We start from the raw sequence: 5,080 nt of genomic DNA, 5'->3' as shown, positions 1-5,080 counted from the left end.
ATAGTTGTTAGACCTTATCTAAAAGAATTGGTTCATTAAATACATTTTTACCAAAGGCAGTTAAATTCTTTTAAGTTCCATTGAAAAAGCTTTCCCTGGGATTCGTGAGCAGCAGCTTTTACGGAGATAAGCAACATTTTAATACCTGAAATTGCTTACTAAGAAAACACTGTGCAGGACTCAGGAATGACCAAGGGCAGCATAAATGAGCTGAAAACCCTTCAGCATGTTCCTTCTCCCACTCCTGTAACAGAACTTGTCCAGCTCCTTCACTGAGCTATTGCAACAGCTCATACTCAAGAACAAATTAAAACACTCTCAGAGGTTTTTTTTCCTTACAGCAATAAGTATTAATTAGAAATAAAATCCATTTTTCCTTATTCTCCCACGTATTTTTCAAGACTTAGAACAAATCTCACAATAAATAACTTCTTGCCCTCTCAAATCTGGGCACTCAACTCACCAGTTTCCTTAAAAATTAATAATAAACATGGTATGGTTAGTACATTTTACTCATTTACATTCAAAATCATCCAAAATGAAGCTTTCCTCTGACTGTAGGCACTTTAACATCAGTAATAATAATACAAAACCCTAGCAGCATCAGAATAATTATTTCAATGGGAAAGCAGCCCTTCAGACCTCTGTGGATGCTCCTTTCCATCCTTCATCGTGCTGGGAAATAATCTTAATTCTCTTCACAACATGCTATCAAACACATCTTTTGCACAAAAAGATGACAAGATTCAAGCTCTTTTTGATGATGACAGACATACAATCCCACAATCCTGGAGAACATCCCACCACCTGCTTCTTTAGTTTTACTAGGGCAGAAAAACAACTGGCTGCTGCTGCTGACTTGGATAAAGTAAGTTGTTCAAAGCTTTCCAAGGCAGAACCACTACGTTAAATACACTCAGTAGCCAGTGGCCAGCCAAATGGACACCAGGCAGGATGTTCTGCTTCAGAAAGGAACTCCTGGTGCTGCTGCTGTCACACAGGCAGGGCAGTGACAGCAGCAGCTGTGAGTGTGATGTGTTCTGCACCTCATTTGCCGTCGGTTCCCACAGCTGTCTTGTCAAATACAGCCTGGAGAACACGGCTGGTTTGCCAGACATCCTTGGAACTGCTCGTGTTACGGGTGTCACGCTCAGCCAGCCCTCGTGTGCTGAGCTGACACGGATCCAGCCCAGCTCCGGGGCCACCTTTCTGCAGATGGTACAAAGAAACACGTTCTCTGTCCAAGTTCAGTTTTAGGGCACACTCCACACTCCTCTTGGAGTGCCCACTGCAATCCTTATTCACCTTAAAATGCCCAAAGGTAATTTAAAAGCTACTTCAGTGTTAATGTGATGTAATTTTTACACTAGCAGTTCAAAGTAAACGAGTTTCAACCACACACACACACAAATTCTTTCTGCTTTTTTAAGTTACCAAGCACATACCATAAAGACAAGGCTTTATCCTTTGTAATCACTGTGACTTTTTTTCCCCAGTACAGTTATTCAGATCTCATTCCAGAATTCATCATCAAGTTAATTAACAGATTTCAGTTTGTTCTGTGTTTAAGAGGAGGTTGTTTGTGGCCTGACTCTGGGAAAATGCACAAAAGAGGCAGCAGCTTGTTTTTCAGCTCCTGTCTTTGCATTTTCTGCCCAAGAGCCGGGGAAGCATGTAAATTAGGGAGCACATGTATCTTGCAGGATTAGCATTTCTCAGAAGGCCGAGAAATGACAGCACACCTTCCAATCTCAAGATAGAAAAATTGATCATGTACCATTTCAAGGGCGGATTTTTTTCATGTTTCCCTGCCAAGCTGCTGATCTGAAATCTTATTTATATTTCATTCATCCCCCTTTCAGTAACAGCAGCTCCTCTGTCGGTAATATAACTGTTCATATTATAATGCCTCAAGTGAGGTTAAGACTCAACGATGAAAACATATGCCACGTACAAATATACATAATGTACAACATGGGAAATCCATCAGGATTCATTTGGTGCAGTTACCTGAGCACTCTGGATAATAATCCTCCCTGAAATATTTCACAACGTGAATATCAAACACGTAAAACTGCCTCAAGGCCAAGGGAATCAGAGTGCACCAAATGAATTTCCTTGTAAAGATCTGCTCCTTCAGAAATTTAAATGAAAATTTAAACAGAGGAATTTTTCCAAGTAATCACAAGAGAGTAAATTTAGGAAGGAAAAGGCCAAAACCTTTAGATATTGTCTTAGTAAGTAAGTTCTGCAGCCAAAAGCTTAATTCAGATCAGCTTTTTTATGGTGCATAAGTATTTTGAGGTAAAAAACATTGATTCCAATGCTCATGGTTACTAATGAAATGTCTGCTTCTGGCACTTAGAATTTAAAACATGATGGTCCCACTAGATCACCCTGGTGCTGTGCTTACAGACCACCAGATTTCAACCTGTATTCATCCAGTACCATAAAGCACAATGTCTGCTCAGCTAAAAAATAATTTTCAGAAATACATCTAATCCTCAGCAGAAGACATGAAACAATGGCATATCCTCAGCTTCTCTTGGGAATGTGTTCTGGTGGTTAACCATGGAAAAATGTATGTCTTATTTCCTATTTGAATTTGTCTGGCTTTTGCCTCTGGCCATTACTTCTTATTATGCCTTTCTTCAGGAGATAAAAGAGAGCCCTTTAATATCCTGTATTTCCCCCCAGGAATGTTCCTATACACTACAATCAAGTCACCTCCCAATTCTCTTTCAGATAACTTTTAACAGCATGAGCTCTTAAAACATTCCAGTGTAATGCGTTTTCTCCGACCACCAGAACACTTTGCCTCGTTCTTTTGCTCTCTCTTATATTCCAACATGCTCCTTAAAATCTGAAAACCAGTGCTGTGTGCCCTGTGACGACATTGTTGAGGCCAAACATGAGAGGTAAAATAAACATTTTTTTAATTCCTTTGTTTATACATTGATTAATCCTTTTCTGCCATGGCAACACACAGGAGAGCCCTTATCTGATTGCTTTCTTATCTGACCCTTAAATCCTTCTCAAAGTCATTACCTTCCCAGGCTGTAGTCTTCTGTTCTCCAGTTATGGCCTCCACTCTTGGTTCCTAAGATGGACAACTATATATTTTGATGAATTAAAATTCACTAAGTTTGAACAGGCTGCTTCTACCAACTGTTCTCATCACTGGCCTGTCCTCATCATTATTTATGATTCCATTAATCCTGGAGCTAAATTTTTGCAGAAGCAGCAGCCACAACTACAGCAGGACCTGCTACTGGAACCTTTTTAGACACCACCTCTTTCAACTAAGTGTTCATACAGCTTTCTTTTTCCTGAGACCTGGGAGCAAATCCCATTTGCATGGGTTTATTGGCACAGCAGGCACCTAATGTTCATGAGAATATCATGCAGCACTGAGTCTTGAGTCAAGTACCTCCTCAAAACAGTATTGATAGCTATTTTAACTAAACCACTGTGTAGATTTGCATCAATTTCCTTCATGTCAACTTTTTATTACTTGAATCCCACAAAAGATTTTTTTATTTTGGTTAGATAACTATCAAGTTAACCAGTCACTGGGGTGATATTACCTACCCTTTCCAAAAATGGCACAAAGTAACATTTTATCACTTGTTTAACCTCCTAATTTTAGGGCAAGATCTGGAGCATTAGCAAACCACAGATCAGCGCCGGCTGGACAGGCAGAAGCATCAGAGAGCAGAGGTGACCAGAGCTCGCATTTCCCACGGCACTTCCAGCATGGAAGCCCCAGCAGCTGCGGATTTTCAACGTACCTGTTCACAAACGTTCCGGTCCCGCTGAACTTCCAGCCCTGCACGCACTCGGGAGGAGCTGTGGAACCTCCTCCCGCCTGTGGAGATGGGGTCAGGCACGACTCTGCCTCAGGCACGGCAGAAACCTCCCCGAGCGGCTCCACAGCCCTGCGGGTCACTCCCTGCCTAAACCGGCCCGACCGCCGGGGCTACGACCGCTCACAGCCTCAGCTTTCCCTCTCGTGTTTACACCGCCAGATTTCGGCTTCTGGAGGCAAAGAGGAGGCAGAGGGCAGGGGCGGCAGGCGCAGACCTTGGGGGTGCCGATGCCAGGCGTGGGGGCTGTGGCTGAGGGCAGCAGCAGCTCACCCTGTGTTAGAATCATAGAATCACAGAATATCCTCAGTTGGAAGGGACCCACAAGGATCATCGAGTGCAGCTCCTGGCCCTGCACAGGACAATCCCCAAGAATCACACCGTGTGCCTGAGAGCGTTGTCCAAACGCTCCTTGAACTCTGTTCAGGGCTGGGGCTGTGACCACTGCCCTGGGAAGCCTGTCCAGTGCCCGACCACCCTCTGGGTGAAGAACCTTTTCCTAAACCTCCCCTGACACAGCTGGCAGCCTCTTATCACACAGACTTCAAAACAGAAGAATGTTTGAATTTCAAGTTCCTCCTGTCTGGAGATCTACAGAAGGAAAGGCAATTAATTTATTGGGGGCCAGCCGTGCTAGTGACTGCTCTACAAGTCTGATGCTCCAACAAGTCTTAAACTGCGCCAGGGAAGGTTCAGATTGGACATTAGGAGGAATTTCTTCACAGAAAGGATGACTGAGACATTGGGCTGCCCAGGGAGGCGGCGGAGTCACCGTCCCCGGAGATGTTTAAGGAAAGACTGGACGTGGCACTTAGTACCAAGGGTCTGGCTGACACGGTGGTGTTGGGTCACAGGTTGGACTCGATGATCTCGAGGGGTCTTTTCCAACCCAACTGATTCTGTAACGAGGACAAGGAGGAGGAAGAGAAGTAGAAAGAGAAAGCTCCGCACCGTTCCCTGGCCAGACGCCCACCCTCCCTCACTGCCCCCGCTCCTCCTGCCCCTCACGCTCGAGGCCGCCTCGCGCCGCCCGCCGCCTCGCGCAGCGCCGGGCCCCGATTGGCTGTGCCGCCCCAGGGGGCGGGACCGCGGGGGGCCGCAGCCAATCCGCGAGCGGTGGGGGCGTCCCGGCAGGAGGGTCCCGGCCGCGCGCGGGAGGGGGGAGCTGCGCGCAGGCGCGGAGGGGCGGGGCCGGCGCGGGCGTGAGGGAGGGA

This window comes from Myiozetetes cayanensis, unplaced genomic scaffold (assembly GCF_022539395.1).
Source record: "Myiozetetes cayanensis isolate MyiCay16 unplaced genomic scaffold, myiCay2020 scf6-25, whole genome shotgun sequence".
In the NCBI taxonomy this organism is placed as follows: domain Eukaryota; kingdom Metazoa; phylum Chordata; class Aves; order Passeriformes; family Tyrannidae; genus Myiozetetes; species Myiozetetes cayanensis.
Note: the sequence above shows the minus strand (reverse complement) of the source record.